Source organism: Plecotus auritus, assembly GCF_963455305.1.
Source record: "Plecotus auritus genome assembly, chromosome: 10".
NCBI lineage: Eukaryota > Metazoa > Chordata > Mammalia > Chiroptera > Vespertilionidae > Plecotus > Plecotus auritus.
In genome coordinates, this window is record NC_137785.1 from 31,100,065 (window position 1) to 31,118,841 (window position 18,777).

The following is an 18,777-nucleotide window of genomic DNA, read 5'->3' on the forward strand; positions in this document are numbered from 1 at the left end:
TCCACTGCCAGAAAAATCTCACACATATGCCGAAGCAATTTCTTCACTGATACTGCTCCTAGGGCAATGGAAACTAAAGAGAAAATAAACAAATGGGACTACATCAAAATAAAAAGCTTTTGCACAGCAAAGGAGACCATCAATAAAACAAGAAAGCCCACTGCATAGGAGAACATATTTGCCAATGATATCAATAATAAGGGTTTAATCTCCAATATTTATGAACTCATGCAGCTTAACAAAAAGAAGATAAACAACCCAATCAAAAAATGGGCAACTGATCTAAATAGACACTTTTCGAAAGAAGACAGAAGGAAGGCCAGGAGACATATGAAAACCTGCTCAAAGTCACTAATCATCAGAGAGATGCAAATCAAAACAACAATGCGGTACCATCTCACACCTGTCAGAAGGGCTATTATCAACAAGTCAACAAATGACAAGTGCTGGCGAGGATGCAGAGAAAAAGGAACCCTCGTGCACTGCTGCTGGGAATGCAGACTGGTGCAGCCACTGTGGAGAACAGTATGGAGTTTCCTCAAAAAACTAAAAATGGAACTCCCATTTGACCCAGTGATCCCACTTCTAGGAATATAGCCCAAGAAACTAGAAACACGAATCAGAAAGGATATATGCACCCCTATGTTCATAGCAACACAATTCACCATAGCTAAGATTTGGAAACAGCCTAAATGCCCATCAGCAGATGAGTGGATGAAAAAACTGTGGTACATCTACACAATGGAATACTACGCTGCAGTAAAAAAGGAGTCCTTACCATTTGCAACAACATGGATGGAGATGGAGAGCATTATGCTAAGTGAAATAAGCCAGGCAGAGAAAGATAAATATCACATGATCTCACTCATTTGTGGAATATAATGAACAACATAAACTGATGAACAAAAATAGATCCAGAGACAGAGAAACATCAATCAGAATGTCAAACCTCAGGGAAGGTAAGGGAGGGTGGGGGTAAGGGAGAGAGATCAACCAAAGGACTTATATGAATGCATATAAGCCTAATCAATGGACACAGACTACAGGGGGGTGGGGGCATGAATTGGAGGTGGGGGGTAATGGGGGAATAAGGACACATATGTAATACCTTAATCAATAAAGAAATTTTTTTATAAATTAGAAGAAAAAAAAACCATAGAAGAAAATCTTCCTGACCCTGGGTTAAGCAAAGAGTTCTTAGACATGACACCAAAAGCACATCCCTAAAGGAAAAGAAATTTAATTTAGATTCCATAAATATTAAAACTTTTGCTCTGCAAATAACACTGTTAGGAAATGAGAAGCTACAGACCAAGAAAAAAATATCTGACAAAAGGATTATCCAAAATATATAATGACTTTCAAAAACTAAACTGTTATAAAAGCAACTCCCTGGATTGATCAATCACACAAGAAAGTAGGAAGGACCAGCACTCCATCAGACCAATCAGCAGCCAGGCCAGTACTACTGTCTTCTCCAATTACAGACAACCTCCAATCAGCCAATAGAACTAGAAAGCCAGGATAGGAGGAGGAGCCTGCGTGGTCTCCATGGCAATCCCAGCGGGTTGGAGTGAGGGAGAGGCTGCATGTAGCCAGATCCAGATGCCCAAATGGGGGTGTTTGAGGGGGGTGGGAGGGAATTTATGGGGGGACAGGTGGGAAGGAGTTAGAGGAGGAATAAGGGGGCAAGGAGGGCTTCATAAGCGGGCAAAGAGGGTGTTAAAAGTAGGTAAGTGTAGAGGGAGCATAGCTTTAGGAGAACAGGGAAGCTGTAATAAGTGGACACAGAAGGAGCTCAAAGGTCAGAAAGCTAGGTGGAGAGATAGAAGGTCTTAGAGGGAGAAAGGCCAGGCCTTTATAAAGGAACAGAGAAAAGGCTATGAGTGTCATGAGAAGGATGTTTAAAGAAGGTCCTAGAGGAGTCTAGTGAGAGTTTATGGATCATAGCTGGACCAAACAGATTCATAGGGACAAAGTGAGGGATATTATAAATGGGACAAATAGAGAGCTATTAGTGTCATTAGAAGTTTTACAGGATGAGATATTTTTTTTTTAATCCTCACCCAAGGATATTTTTCTATTGATTTTTAGAAAGAGTGGAAGAAAGAGGGGAAAACACAGAGAAATATCAACGTGAGAGAAACACATCGATTGGTTGCCTCCTGCACGAGCCCCGACCAGGGCCCAGGCTAGTGAGGAACCTGCAACTGAGGTACATGCCCTTGACTGGAATTGAACCCGGGACCCTTCAGTTGGCAGGCCGACACTCTATCCATTGAGCCAAACCAGCTAGGGCTAGGGTGAGAATTTTTATAAGGGATAATGAAGGTTTTATAGATAAACTGAGATTGTTAAAGTGTTGAGTGAGGGTCTTCTTTGTTTTATAGAGGCAAAGACATGGTTGCTTGTGTGACAGTGAGGCAATTATAGGACAATGATAGTGGATTAATTGAGGTTTCAGGGAGGACAAGTGAGAGTCATCAGAGTCAGAGAGATTTGGGTGGACAGGATGGGGCCAAGAAAGACATGCTGTAGGGATCTGCAAGGCAGTTATAGAAAACAGGGAGGAGGTTATGGGAGACATGAAAAGGGTTTCAAGGAACCGAGAGGAATTAGGGCATGGGAGAATGTTGGGCCTGGGAATTCTAGGGGACAGGGAGCTATTAGAGGGGATAGGAAGAGGTTAGAGAGAATATGATGGGAGTTAGAGTCAGTGAGAGTTTTAAATGAAGATTTTACAGGAGCAAATGAGAGATATTAGTGTGAAAAGGGATGAGATCATAGGGGATGGTAAAGTCCAGAAACCATATTAAGCCATAACCCACTCTCTTCCCCCAGGCACTGGAAATTTTGCCTGACAAGCCCCCCGAAGATTACATGTGCCTGTCGATTTTGGCCTGCTTCTTGTGTTTTCCCATAGGCATGATAGCCTTGATCTTCTCTATCCAGGTGGGAATCTGAGTCATGCTCTCCCTCCCTGAATCCTCCCCTCCCTCTTCCTCCTGGTCAGAACCCTGACTCGAATTCTTCCTTGTTTCTCTCTGTGGGTTCAGGTCCCCACCCTACGTCCATACAGTTCCATGGTTTACCCTTATACAATAATCCTTTTAAGCCCATCTATTCCTATTCTACCTCAACCCTCAAATCAGACAAGGCACAGCAATAAATGGAATGAACGAGCCTTGGCAGCTGAGACCTCCCACCAAGTCTTCTACATTGCAGTCTTGGGGATTGTTATGGGAAGCCTCATCATACTCATCATCTTGATTTTCTACATGACGGACTTATTTTCTCGGTAACTTCCTCTTCAATTCATGAACAAATCAACAAATATATACTACTGTGTTACTGACCTTGACTCTTAAGTATCCACTTGTGCCAAATGAGATTCCTACTCTTCCATATCTGGAGAGCCAAATGCTGTCAATCTGAGCCTGCAATGTGAGGTTGCTTGATAGGGAAGGAAGTGGTAGTGATGACCGGAATGGTGAGCCCAGGTGTTTTCCCGGGATCGTGTCTTGTGACACTGAAGAATGAGCTCCATGGACCAGAAGATTTAAGCAAAAGTGTGGAAATTTTATTACAAGCAGATTCAGACTCCCCGCAAGAGGAGGGGGACCCAGTAATGGGCTGCCCATTAAAGTCTTGTAGTCCAGGGGTATATATTTGCCACAAGCCTGCTATATGTCTACCTGTGTTGTCACCTGATTGACTCCCTCAATTGTTCTTGCCCAGCAACGGACCTGAACTTTCCCTGTTTCTGTGTGTTCGTACCGCTAGTTGCTACAGGCCCTCCCTTGGTTTCCCATGCCGCCCGCTTTGAGTCCAGAAACATTTTATTATTTCTGCGTGGTTGGTTCCTGTGGTTAGGCTGCTCAAACTGCCATGTCTGCCCCTGCCTATGTTCCACCTGCCTTTGTTTTCCACTGGACCCCTGCCCTATCTGCCTGCAGGGGTTTGAAGTTAACCCTCTCAGTAATTCAGACAGCCCAGTGGACCAGAGCTCAAAACCAACCCTGGGACCCTACCAAGGGATGGGGCCCTGGGAGACAGGGTAGGGAATTGTTTCCCCAGGGCAGCCTCTCCTCCTGCCGACAGTCATGCGTTCATGCCACAAATTTATTCATGTTGACCAAGGGCCTTGACTGTGCTGCCTGACTCTGGGGACATAGCAGTCACTATTTACATTCCAACCTCACCCCCACAGAACTTATAAGCTAGGGTGGAAGAGAGACTTATCACCAGATAGTGACAGTTCCCAGCAGTCTAATCGCTAATGGGGGAAACTAAGGGAGGTGGGTTGTAAGAACCAGACCTAGTATGGTCTGCAAAGCAGCAAACCAGGAAGTCAAGCAGCTGTCAATGAACTGGTTAAAATTTGGTTCCTATTCTGATTGTAGACAGCTTCTATAACAGGGATGAACTGCCTTCTCCTCCCATGCCTCTCCGAAACCATGAAATTCGTGATTTATTCCTCATCCAACCAATACTTTCTGAGCACCTAAGATGTACCAGGCACTGCACTAGGAACTAGAACCACAACAGAGAAAAGAAAATAAGACACCTTTCCGAAGGAGCCTACATTTTAGTGGGGAAGAAAACCATAAATAACTAGACCTCTAAAGTGAGAGGATTACAGAGCATGGAAAATGCTATGGAGAAAAAATAAGGCCATAAACTAAAGCAGTGCCAGTACTGTCCACCACTCTTAATGGTCTGCAACAAGGTAAGTGCAGAAATTGCCAATAAGTGCTTTAAAACTTACAGCAATTTGACATTGTCATTACATCCAAGTATATGATCAAGAGACTTGTCTTAAAAAACCGGTTTGGCTCAGTGGATAGAGCGTCAGCCTGCGGTCTGAAAGGTCCCAGGTTCGATTCCGGTCAAGGGCATGTAACTTGGTTGCGGGCACATCCCCAGTAGGAGGTGTGCAAGAGGCAACTGATCGATGTTTCTCTCTCATCGATGTTTCTGACTATCTATCCCTCTTCCTGCCTCTCTGTAAAAAATCAATAAAATATATTTTTAAAAAAAAAAAAAAAGAGAGACTTGTCTTGTCAAATAAGGTATAGACCAAAGGATCAGTTCCTGAAACGTTGGAGATATAAAAAAAAAAAAAAAAAAAAAAAAAATGAGTCCTACACCATAACCACAAACAGTTTGAGATGATTGGGAGGGAGCAATGAAACCTATAGGGTTTATTGTCTGGGGTCTCACTAGCAGCTATCACAAACTTGAAATCAGCCCTAGCCAGTTTGGTTCAGTGGATAGAGCGACAGCCTGCAGACTGAAGGGTCCCGGGTTCGATTCTATTCAAAGGCACATGCCCGGATTGCAGGCTTGATCCCTAGTAGGGGCATGCAGGAGGTAGCTATCAATGATTCTCTCTCATCATTGATGTTTCCATCTCTCTCTCCCTCTCTCTTCCTCTCTGAAAACAATAAAAATAAAAATATATTTTTAAAAACTTCAAATCAGTAGCTCTCAAAATAGTTTATTTCTCACCCACAGAACCTACCAATGTGGACATTTCTGGTGATCCACATATGAAAGCAGGGATCCAGACTCCTTCCACTTAGTTAGTAATTACACCATCTCCTAAGGGCTCAGAGCCCAAGCAAAGAGTGAAGAAAGCACACTTGCTTCTTAAAAAGACTGGCCCAAAAGTGAACCCTTATGCACTGTGGTGGGATGTACAGCCACTATGGAAAACAGTATGGAGGTTCCTCCAAAAAGTGAAAAATAGTAGTACCATATGATCCAGCAATCCCACTTCTGGGCATATATCCATAGGAAATAAAATCACTGTCTCAAAAAGGTACCTATACTCCTGTTGTCATTATAGCATTATTCACAATAGCCAAGATATGGGGGGGGGGGGGGGGGGCGGGACCTAAGTGCCTGACAATTAATATATGGATAGCCCGGCCAGTGTGGGTCAGTGGTTGAGCATCAACCTATGAACCCAGGAGGTCATGGTTCAATTCCTGGTCAGAGCATATGCCTGGGTTGTGGGCACAATCCCCAGTGAGGGTCGTGCAGGAGGCAGCTGATCAATGATTCTCTCTCATCATTGATGTTTCTATTTTTCTCTCCCTCTCCCTTCCTCTCTGAAATCAATAAAAATATATATTTTAAAAATAAATGGGTAAAAGACATGGAATATATACACAAAGGAATATGATTCAGCCATGAGAAATATGAAATCCTGCCATTTTGGCAACATAGATGGATCTTAAGGGTGTTATACTAAGTGAAATAAGTCAGAGAAAGACAAATACTGTGTGTTATCACTTAAATGTGGAATCATAGAAACAGAATGTAGAATGATGGTTGCCAGGGGCTAGAGGGTAGGGATAATGGGGACAAGCTGGTAAAAATGTATAACCTTACAGTTATAAAATGAATATGGTTTGAGATTCTAATGTATAACATGGTGAATATGATTAACAATACCGTACTGTATACTAAAATATGCTGAGAGTAGATCTTAAGCATTCTCACCAAAATAAAAAATAAAAAGTAACTATGTAACAAAACAAAAAAGAAGTAACTATGTGAGATGATGGATGTGTTAACTAACTTGATTATGCTAATAATTTCACAACGTATACATATATCAAATCACCTTGTTATACATTTTAAATATATTACAATTTCATTTGGCAGTTACACCATGGTAAAGCATGGGGGATGCTTTACCATGGTGTAACTTACAATTAAGCTTTGTCTCTAAAGAGCCTTACCCTTTTGCTCTCAGTCCATTGTCTCATGGCATTAGGAGCTGGAAGGGAAGAGCTCCCTTTGTGTGATCTGGGGAAGGAGGTAAGAAAGAAGCCTGGGGAGCTGCAGCATAGCAGTCATATGGTTTGGGAACCATATTCTGGCTCAGAGATTGGTTCAGCAGTAGGCATGTGAACCTTCCTGAGCCAATGAAACTTAAATAAATGGCCTCCAGATGTTTATACTAAAGAGAAGCAGCCTACCTCTTCCATGTTAGCCTCTAAAACCACATCTTTCTCCCTCTCCTTGAAGGCTGCAGGGTAAGCCAGTTCTCAACCAAGTGGAAGAGCCTGGGGTTGCCAGAACTTAGGAAGAGCCAAGAAAACAATAGAAGGTGGATGAACAGAAAACTGGTTCCTCAATGTCGTTATCATCATCACCATGATAGTCACTGAACAGTCACTTGTGTTCAAGCACTGTTCAAAGAGCTTATGCATATTATCTCATTTAAATGCCACAACAATACTGAAAAGTAGGTATTCTTATTGTCCCCAACTCATAAATGAGAAAACTGAAGCCAGAGTGATTGAGAGACTTGCCCAAACTCATCTGCCTGTGAATGGTGGAGTCAGGATTCAAACCCAGTCAGTCAGACTACAGAGGGTTTTGCTCATTCTGAGTGCCTTCCCGTGTTTGAGCTGCTGAATCACACCTCACCTGCACCAGTTTTTTTAAAACAATGTGAGCGCCAAGATATTTCTTATTTGGGAGGGGGAAAACTACTTGGAATTGGGTTTTCAGACATTCATAATCCAAAAAGAGATTTAGCTCTGAGTCCAGAGGAGGTAACCCAGCAAACCTGGGAAGGGCAGAGCAGGCTTTTCTGGGAGGGAACATCTGAGGAGGAGGTAGTATTGAAGATAAGGAATAAGTGTGACTGAGGGAGGGGCACAGCAGGAATAAAATCGCAGAAGTGGAAGGGAAGTACTGTAACCGCACAACCAACGGGTCTGGGCTGCCTGTTACTACTTGAGCCAATTAAGCAGAGACAGGGTTGAATCATATATGAGTGTTTATTCCAATACTGCCGCAGTATGGGAGAGCAGGTCATCCACAAAAATCTGCTTTGCCCCCCACCATAAACCAGCTGCTTATATTGGGTAGAAGGACAAAGACTACATGGGGAAGTAGCCAAAAGGGTATGCCAAGTGGACAGTTTACAGATAATGCAGATTGGCAATATGCAAAGGGCTGGAGGCTCTGGTTTCAGCAACAAGGTTGTTCATCTTTCCATGATCATAGGCAGCTCCTGGATGTAGAGGATGGGCCGCATTTCCAGGAGAGCTCCCAGGTACCGCCTGCAACGTCCAGCCAGGTTAGAATGTGTCTTCTTTAATCAGAACAAAACAATTATGGTTCACAACATGATTAATAATTCTTACAATTATAGCTGGTCCCCAATATTACATTTCTGCCCCTATCAGTACTGCCCCAATGAGAACACTGCTTTCCTCTCTGGAAAGATTTTAACCTGTGCATAAGTTTCCTCCACTCTTCCTCAGTATCTCTCCCACCTGCCCCTGCTATGCTTCAACACTGTCATCACCTTCTCTGGCTCCCTGCCCCAGCCTCAGTCTCCTTCTCTTACCCATCCTCCACAGAACAACCAGATTGTTCTTTCCCACTTTTTAAAAAACTTTAAATTTTTAAAAAATGGGACAGAATGCAAGAAGGCTGTTAAGACTTCTGGGATTCTACAGGATGAGACAATAGAGTTACCTATGCACAAACAAACAATATCCTTCAAGAAAAGGGGCCATTGACTGCAAAGGCACACAGAGGAAAGGCCACTAGAAGGCACAGAAATAAAGGGGTCAAAAGCAAGCCAGGAAGAGAACCATCACCAAAAAACAAAACCTGTCAGAACCTTGATCTTGGTCTTTTCAGCTTCCAAAACTGGAACTCCTGAGAATCAGTGTCCATCCCATTGTACAGGCACACATGGAGTAGTGATCATAGCCTACTTATTTAGTCCCTCCTCTGGTTCCTCATTGGTTGAGTACTATGGGGTCTCCTGTTCCCTCATATGTCCCCTAGGTCTTGCTGTCTCCCATTGGACCATTTAAAATACTGGGCTGAGGCCTTTATAGCTGCCTCCGCACCCCTGTCTAGCTGAGGCAGGCACCTCCGGGGTTTCCACCATGAGGTTGGCCCCTGTGCACAGTTCTTTGTTTCTCTTCCCTCCTCCCTACATTCTGTTTGCCCTGGGGAAATTCAGTAAATTCCATCAAAAGCCAACCATGCTGGGGATGGATCACAAAGATCCATTTCCTACAAATTCCCACTTCTTTTTACACTAATTGATCCTATCTCCATTAGTTGTTCTAAAACCTGTTGGCTTTCTTAGAGGAAGGGAGAGGGAGAGAGAGTCTACACAGGTTCCTCCATTACCAGCTGCAGAGCAGTTGGAGTGGTGAGAAGCACATCTTAGGGTCCCATGCATTTCTCCTCCAATTGGTCCATCGTCCTTGCTCTGATCACGTCTGTCTAAGTGCCTACCACATCCCCTCAAGGAGCTTGGCTCTGAATTCTTTTAGGGGAAAGGGTTGTCACATCACTTCTGAAGCTACTTCCATGCTGAGGAGGAGGCGGAGATTCTCTTTCAGAGCCAAGAGATCTTGCTCTCTGTCAGAGGGACAATGCCTGGACATGGAGATGTCTAGAGGTGGTATTCCCTGAGCATGAGTAGGGCTTATAACCTGATGGAGACAAACTGTTATAAAATTTCAAAAGTTAGAGCAGCAAGAATTACAACAAGTGGTCCGGTGGAAGGAACAAAACATACAAAAAACAAAACAACAACGAACATTTCAATTTTAATAATTCCCTATTAAAATATAATTTTTCTCCCTAAAATCACCCTTATTTTTATTAAAGAATCAAATTAAGACCAATTTATCTATTGTATTAAGTCGTTTCAATTTGGCCTTACCTGTAAGACACAACAAGATTAGCAATTGACCACCTTTGCTGGAATTTCATGATTGAGTCTCAATGTGCCCCTCAGGGCAAAGAAGCCAAGCCATCCAGCTGCCATCAGGCCTGCCTGCATTATCTGCAGGGTTAGGCGAATTCTTCACCAAGATCTATACTTGTAGTGGCTCCACCCGGGCCCAAACCCCAAGCCTCAAGGCTCACCATAAATATGGCTCAGTGGTTGAGTGTCGACCTATGAACCAAGAGGTCATGGTTCGATTCCTGGTCAGGGCACATGCCTGTTTTTTGGGCTTGATTTTCAGTGTGAGGCATGCAGGAGGCAGCTAATCAATGATTCTCTCTCATCATTGATGTTTTTATCTCTCCGTCCCTCTCCCTTCCTCTCTGAAATCAATAAAAATATTTTTTTAATTTAAATATGGAACTGACATTTGACCCAGTGATCCTACTTCTAGGAATATATCCCAAGAATCCCAAAACACCAATCAGAAAGAATGTATGCACCACTATGTTCATAGCAATTCAATTTGCAATAGCTAAGATCTGAAAAGAGCCCAAGTGCCCATAAGTAGATGAGTGGATAAAAAAGCTCTAGTACATTTATGCCATGGAATGGTATGCAGCAGTAAAAAAGAAAAATCTCTTACCCCTTGAGACAGCATGGAAGGACATGGAGAGTATCATGCTAAGTGCAGTAAGCTAGTTAGAGAAAGACAAGTATCACATGATCTCACTCATATATGTAATCTAAGTTGAGAAGGCTAACCCCTATTTTGTAAAACTACTATTTGGAATTCTCTGCTATTTTTTAGATGGCCTCTTATTCTAAAAAAAATAACTTTGCTTTTGCCCTAACCGGTTTGGCTCAGTGGATAGAGCATCGGCCTGAGGACTGAAGGGTCCCAGGTTGGATTCTGGTCAAGGGCATGTACCTTGGTTGCGGACACATCCCCAATACGGGGTGTGCAGGAGGCAGCTGATCGATGTTTCTCTCTCATTGATGTTTCTAACTATCTATCCCTCTCCCTTCCTCTCTGTAAAAAATCAATAAAACATATTTTTTTAAAATAACTTTGCTTTCTGAAAGGGCGGGGAAAGACCGACTCCATGTTCCCTTTGTTCCATGTCCTCCACCTCGTGGAGTCAGGTTCCTGCCCTAGAACCTCTCCAAGAGCCCAACCCACACTTTTGAATTAGCCAATAGAAATGCAAGAGGAAAGTAAGCCGCGCCCTGCTCCCATGTACAACCTGACCCCGACCAATCAGTGGAGGCCACACTACCTCACCCCTCCTACCTCTCCCAGGCCCCCTATAAATCAGCGCGTTTGGGGCCTGGGGCTCTCTCTCTCTCTGCCTACTGCTGCTGCGTTGGCGAGTGTGGTGGATGGGGAGCTCGAGCTAGCTCGATTAAAGGCTCTTTGCTTTTGCATCGGACTTGGCTCCCTGGTGGTCTTTGGGGATCACAAAATCTGGGCATAACACTTTCTAGCCTGCTTTAGCCTGCTTGAATAATGAGGAAGATAAACTTAGCTGTCTGACCTTGTAGGCCAGAGACTAGTTATGCCCATATTCTCAATGCCATGCCAGGTGCATTTTTTAATTGGATAGAACTGTGTCGTTTTCAAGGCCAGCAGCGAGATAACCACTAAGCGCACATAGGGCTGGATCTTTGATAAAAAGGGAAGTTCTGCTTGTAGCTCTGCTTAGAATTTGAATTCATTTCCTCTAAGCCCACCGCAGTGAATAAAGTGTGACTCCAAACTCTCTGAGCATTGCTTGATTTATTCCGGTTCTCTGTAACAAGTAACAAAATACACTGATGAATGGAGTGGATCCAGAGACATGGAAGCGTGGAACAGAGTGCAGAATCTCAGGCGGAAGGTGGGGGAGGGTGGGTAGGTGGGAGGTGATCAACCAAACAATGTCTATGCATATATGTATAACCCATGGACACAGACAACAGGGTGGTGAAGGCCTGGGGCAGGGCCAGAGCGGGGGGGGGGGGGGGGGGTGGCAGGGGCTGCCGGGTGGAGGGGTCAATGGTAGGGAAAGGGGGACATTATGTAATACTTTCAACAATAAAGATTTTTTTTTAAGAAACAAAGAAAAAGAGCCCAAATAAATAAAATCAGAAATGAAAGAGACGAAGTAATATCTGAGATCACAGAAATACAAAGAATTGTTAAGAAAAACTATGAACAACTATATGCCAATAAGCTGAACAACATGAGCAAAATGGACAAATTTCTAGAAATACACTGCGGGAGCACAGGTCCTTCTCTGCTAGGAACTGGACCTTCACGGATGCCGGGTATTGGACTGAGAAGATATGAGCAGTCGTAGGCATATAGAAGCGTCGTTATTGCTGACCAAGTAGCCATTACTAAAGCCATCAGACAAAACATTTCTTCAAAGTAGCTTCACAAAGCAGCTGTACAAGGCAGCCCTTTCTAATACAGCAGCACACACAGAAGCCATACTAAGCAGCCACACACTGGCTTTATACCACTTTGGACAAAAGAGGCTTCTTGCCAAATAGTGACATCAGTATTTGGGTTGTAGAAAAGTACGCCAGCACAGCGTATACTGAAAGGGTTAATCAAGAAACAGGGCTGACTCAGCAGGGGCTAACGAAAGAAAGCTCGTTCTGCAAGCCTAAGCCTCGCACAAACATGCTCCGCTTGAGTGGTTATTTTACAGAAATTCCTGAAGACCACAACCCTGAACAGCTTCCAGGAGGAAGGACGTCTGGAGCCAGCAGGACAAAGGGCAAGACCGTAAAACTACGACCAGGGGCATGGTTCTGATACGTGTGTCAAGCCTAAGCCATCTGCAGCTCTCCCTACGCACATAAAAAGCCTGCCCCCGCCCCATTCAGCATTGACTCCTTTCCTTTCTCAGACTCAGCTCACCTGCACCCAGGTGCCTTGAATAACTATCTTTTTTACTACACTGAGCCTTGAGTCAGTTCTGTGCAACCCCAGCCCAACTCCAAACCTTTCATATACAATACAATCTCTGTGTCCTTGCTCATATTGACCTTGAACATCTGGCATACTCTGGACAGGGCCCCCACACTCCAATTGGCCTTGAACATTCGGCAGACTTTGATTAGGGTTCCCACACACACAATCTTCTAAAACTCAATCAGGAAGAATCAGAAAACCTGAATAGACCAATAACAACTAATGAAATTGAAGCAGTAATAAAAAAAACTCCCAGCAAGCAAAAGTCCTGGACTGAATGGTTTTACAGGCAACTTTTACCAAACATTCAAAGAACTAACACCTATCCTCCTCAAAGTATTCCAAAAAATTCAAGAGGAGGAAGACTTCCAAGCTTTTTTTATGAGGCCAGGATTACCCTAATTCCAAAACCAGATAAAGACACTACAAAGAAAGAAAATTAGCCCTAACTGGTTTGGCTCAGTGGATAGAGCGTCGGCCTGCGGACTAAAGGGTCCCAGGTTCGATTCTGGTCAAGGGCGTGTACCTTGGTTGCGGGCACATCCCCAGTGGCGGGTGTGCAGGAGGCAGCTGATCAATGTTTCTCTCTCATCGATGTTTCTAACTCTCTATCCCTCTCCCTTCCTCTCTGCAAAATAATCAATAAAATATACTTTAAAAAAAAAGAAATAAAATTACAGGCCAATATCCCTGATGAACATAGATGATAAAATCTTCAACAAAATATTAGGAAATCAGATCCAGCAATACATTAAAAAGATCATACACCTTGATCAAGTGGGATTTATTCCAGGGATGCAAGGCTGGTACAATATTCGCAAATCAATTATTATGATTGATTGTTGTGATCACATAAACAAAACGAAGAATAAAAATCACATGTTCCTATCAATAGAGGCAAAAAAACATCATTTGACAAAATCCAGCACCCATTTATGATAAAAAAAAACTCTCAGAAAAGTGGGAATAGAGGGATCATACCTCAACAAAATAAAGGCCATACCATATATGACAAACCTATAGCCACCACCATACTCAATGAGTTAAATCTAAGTCGTGAATCCATCAAAACCCTAGAAGAAAACATAAGCAGTAAAATCTCAGACATCTCACAAAGCAATATTTTCGACAATACATCAACTAAAGCATGAGAAACAAAGGAAAAATAAACTATGGGACTAATCAAACTAAAAAGCTTCTGCACAGCCAAGGAAATCACCAACAAATTGTTAATAAGGGGTTAATTTCCAAAATATAGAAAGAATCCCTACAACTCAACAAAAGGAAGACAAACAATCCAATTAAAAAATGGGCAAAGGACCTGAATAGAAACTTCTCCAAAGAGGGCATACAGATAGCCAATAAACATGAAAAAATGCTCAGCATCACTGATCATCAGCGAGATGCAAGTTAAAAATACAATGAGGTATCACCTCACACCTGTCAGAATGGCAAAAAATTAAAAATGGCTCAAGCCGGTTTGGCTCAGTGGATAGAGCGTCAGCCTGCAGACTGAAGGGTCCCGGGTTCTATTCCGGTCACGGCGCATGCCCGGGTTGCAGGCTCAATCCCCAGTAGGGGCCGCACAGGATGCAGCTAATCGGTGATTGTCTCTCATCATTGATATTTCTGTCTCTCTCTCCCTCTCCCTTCCTCTCTGAAATCAATAATAAATAAATAAATAACACATAATAAGTAACTTTTGAAAAAAAATTAAAAATGGAACTGGCATTTGACTCTGTGATCCCACTTCTAGGAATATATCCTATGAATCCCAAAACACCACTTAGAAAGAATATATGCACCCCTATGTTCATAGCAGCACAATTTACAGTAGCTAAGATCTAGAAAGAGCCCAAGTATCCATTAGTACATTTTAAAATGGAATACTATGCAGCTGTAAAAAAGAAGCTCTCTTACACTTTGAGACAGTATGGATGGACCTAGAGATTATTATGCTAAGCAAAAAAAAGCCAGTCAGAGAAACACAAATATCACATGATCTCACTTCTATGTGGAATCTAATGAACAAAATAAACTGATGATCAAAATACATCCAGGAAAAAAAATACGTCCAGAAATATGGATAAAGGAACAAGAAGAGATCTCAGAGGGGAAGGGTGTGGTGGGGAATGGAAAGAGATTAACCAAAGAATATATATGCATAGCCCATGGACAGAGACAATAGCGAGATGAAGTCCTAGGGCAGGGCAGGCGTTGGGTGGAGTGGAGCAAAGAGTAGGAGGTAGGTAATGAGAGGTATCTGTAATACTGTTAACAAAGTAAAAAACTAAATTTCTAAATTTATTTAGATAAAAGTTTCAAATCTGCTTTATCTTCAGATGACACCAGTGCTACAGGAAGGCCTGGAATTCCAGGGGCCTTGGCATGGGAGGCTGCAGCAACTTCCATGGAGGATTTGGCAGCAGCATCCAGGGCCAAGGTCATGGTGGGGGTCAGGACTGGGCTGAGGCCGTGCAGCTAGCAGAGGCATGAACGAGGACAAGGAGTGGATCCCTGTCACCAAGCTGGGTCACCTGGTTAAGAACACGAAGATCAAATCCCTGGAGAATATCTGTATCTTCTCCCTGCACATCAAAGAATCTGAGATTATTGACTTTTTTCCTGGGGCCATCTCTCAAGGATGAGGTTTTGAAAAATATGCCCATGCAAAAGCAGACGTGCTGGCCAGAGGACCCGGTTCCAGTGCTCCAAGGAAGTAGCCACTGTATCCGTGGAGTCATCATCCTGATCAAGCTCTCTATTGTCCCTGTGCAGTGAGGCTACTGGAGGAACAAGATCGGCAAGCCCCACACCATCCCTTACAAGATGACTAGCTGCTGTAGCTCTGTGCTGGTGTGCCTCATCTCTGCCCCAGAATTATTGGCATCATCTCGGCCCCTGTGCCCAAGAAGCTGCTACTGATGGCCAGTAGTGACGACTGCTATACCTCGGCCAGGGGCTGCACTGCCACCCTGGCCTCTTCGCCAAAGCCACCTTTGCTGCCATCTCTCAGACCTACAGCTATCTCACCCCAGACTTCTGAAAAGAGACTGTGTATCAAGAATTCACCAACCCACTTGGAAAGACCCAGGCTCCAGCTGTGGCCACCACATAATTTTTTAAAATATTTTTATTGATTTCAGAAAGGAAAGGAGAGGGAGAGAGAGATAGAAACATCAATGATGAGAGAGAATCATTGATCCGCTGCCTCTTGCATGCCCCACACTGGGGATCAAGCCTGCAACCCAGGCATATGCCCTGACCAGGAATCAAAACCTGACCTCCTGGTTCATAGGTCAGTGCTCAATCACTGAGCCACACCAGCTGGGCCAGAATTGTTGTTTTGGGTGTGTAGTAGTCCTTAGTGACTTCTATCAAATCTTTCCAGCTCTTTACCTTCCAGGCCACACCTTCTGGGTCTCTCAGTTTGCTCAGTTATAAAAATGTCAGTTGACATGGTTATAAAAATTGTAATTGTTATAAGGAAATTAAGACAGGATGGCCTAAGACAGGGGTGGGCAAACTTTTTGACTCGAGGGCCACAATGGGTTCTTAAACTGGACCAGAGGGCCGGAACAAAAGCATGGATGGAGTGTTTGTGTGAACTAATATAAATTCAAAGTAAAGGAGCGGAGGGGAGAGCAAGAGAACCCTCCGCTCTTTCGGCTCCGCGGGCCAGATTGAACAGCTGAACAGGCCGGATCCGGCCCGCGGGCCATAGTTTGCCCACAGCTGGTCTAAGGTGTGCCAGATATTGATCATATATTTTAAAACTGTATATCCAAGAAGCAAGTGGATCCAATAAGAATCCACTTCAACAATTAATGGTAATTTTTTAAAAAAGGTTTCATCCCCCAAAAGTAGTGTTCTATAGACTGCACTTCTTAAACTTCATTATGTAACAAATCACTGACAGATTTTGTCAAAATTCAGGTTTTGATTCAGTAAATCCAGGGGTTAAGGGGTAAGGGATTCTGCATTTCTAACAAGCCCCTGGAATGCTGGGGATGCTGATCTTGAGCATCTGCTCAGTTTAGAGACAAAAATAATTTAGCAAAGTATATTGAACAAACTGAATACAATGGGGTACAAACATGACTTACGATTTTTGTCCTGTGAGTAAAATGTCAATCTCACTTTCTGCATCAGACTTTTTGGGGATGAAGAAGACCCCTCCTCTCACAGAGGAGAGGAGGAAAGCACTGCAACTTGTCCAACAACAACAGCTTGATATAACAGTGATTTCTCAGACATAAAGAGTCTCTGAAAAAAAAAGTCTCTGCTTACAGAATGTATTAGGTTTCAATCAGAGAGGCTGAACCACTAGAAGAGATATATTAGACTAGAGGCCCAGTGCACGAAATTTGTGCACTGGGCGGGGGGCATCCCCCAAGTTGAAGTTGAAGCTGGCCTGGGTCCTGGGTCCCCTGCCGGCCCAGTTGCCCCTAACAGCCTGCACCCTCTCCAATCTGGGACCCCTCAGGGGATGTCTGACTGCCGGTTTAGGGATTGGGCCTAAACTGGCAGTCAGACATCCCTCTCACAATCTGGGACTGCTGGCTCCCAACTGCTTGCCTGCCTGATTGCCCCTAACCACTTCTGCCTGCCAGCCTGATCACCCCCTAACCACTCCCCTGCCAGCCTGATTGACATCTAACTGCTCTCTTGCCAGCCTGATTGCCCCCAACTGCCCTCCCCTGCTGGCCCAGTTGCCCCCAACTGCCCTCCCCTGCTGGCCCGGTTGCCCCTAACTGCCCTCCCCTGCTGGCCCGGTTGCCCCCAACTGCCCTCCCCTGCCGGCCCGGTTGCCCCTAATTGCCCTCCCCTGCCGGCCCAGTCCCCCCCAACTACCCTCCCTCTCCTGCCGGCCCAGTTGCCCCAACTGCCCTCCCCTGCCGACCTGGTCTTCCCCAACTGCCCTCCCTCCCCTGCAGGCCCAGTCACCCCCAACTGTCCTCCCCTGCTGGCCTGGTTGCCCCTAACTGCCCTCCCATGCTGGCCTGATTGCCCACAACTGCCCTCTCCTGCTGGCCATCTTGTGACCACCTGGGGGCAGCCATCTTGTGTGAGGGTGTGATGATCAATTTGCATATTACCTCTTTATTATATAGGATGACAGATAGATGATAGATGATAGATAGATAGATAGATAGATAGATAGATCAGGGGGTTAGCCTTGTGCAATTAGTGGGGTTGTTAAGCAGTCCCTAAGATTGTCTCAGTATCTAATACTCGCACTCAAAGTGCACAGGGCAGGCATTTAGGAAGAGAGGACAGATGTAAAGTGGGGTAAAGCTAGGACATGCTGGAAAAAACTTGCCTCTACCCTTGGTGGTATGAGCATCTACAGGAGAAGCTGGCATCCCTTCATCATCGAGCTAAACACACACCTAGCCAAGGAGTTGAAGTTGAAGGAAGATCCAGGAGAAGGTGGAATAATTGCTAGCCTGGCTGCTGCTCTATGCAAAAATATAGATCACACAATTTGTGTAATCTACAAAATAGAAGCTGCTTTATTCTGACCTACAAATCTGGTCCAAGAATCTTTTGGCCCATCCTAATGGACACATACAGAGAAGGTAATTCCAGGATATAGTTCATTCAGCCTAGTCAAGCTGACCTATTACAAAGCCACCACACAGAGACTGGAGGAGAGTGGTGATATGGTAAGTGGTTGCTGGGGAGATGGTCACATGACCAGCTCTGCTCTCTCTTAGGTATCTTACAGGATGTGTCTAAAAACCCCTGGGTTGTTTTTTTTGTTGTTGTTTGTTTGTTTGTTTTTAGAGTTGGGGGATGGGGTACTTACCTCGTATTTGGCTTTAACTTTTCCTCTAAAACATACAGAAACATTTTATATACTATACTAGTGGCCCGGTGCACAAAATTTGTGCACGGGGTGGGGGATGTCCCTCAGCCCAGCCTGCACCCTCTCCAATCTGGGACCCCTCAAAGGATGTCCTACTGCCAGTTTACAGGAATCAGGCCTAAACCGGCAGTTGGACATCCCTCTCACAATCCGGGACTGCTGGCTCCTAACAGCTCACCTGCCTGCCTGATTGCCCCTAACCACTCTGCCTGC

General features: G+C 44.3%; 1 pseudogene across 1 annotated transcript; it reads left to right on the top strand.

Annotated features, from left to right (window-relative positions):
• Window positions 1-15,184: 15,184 nt before the first annotated feature.
• Window positions 15,185-15,738, top strand: LOC308235967 (small ribosomal subunit protein uS5-like; annotated as a pseudogene). Its single transcript has one exon. The product of its transcript is annotated as a small ribosomal subunit protein uS5-like (transcript).
• Window positions 15,739-18,777: the final 3,039 nt, after the last annotated feature.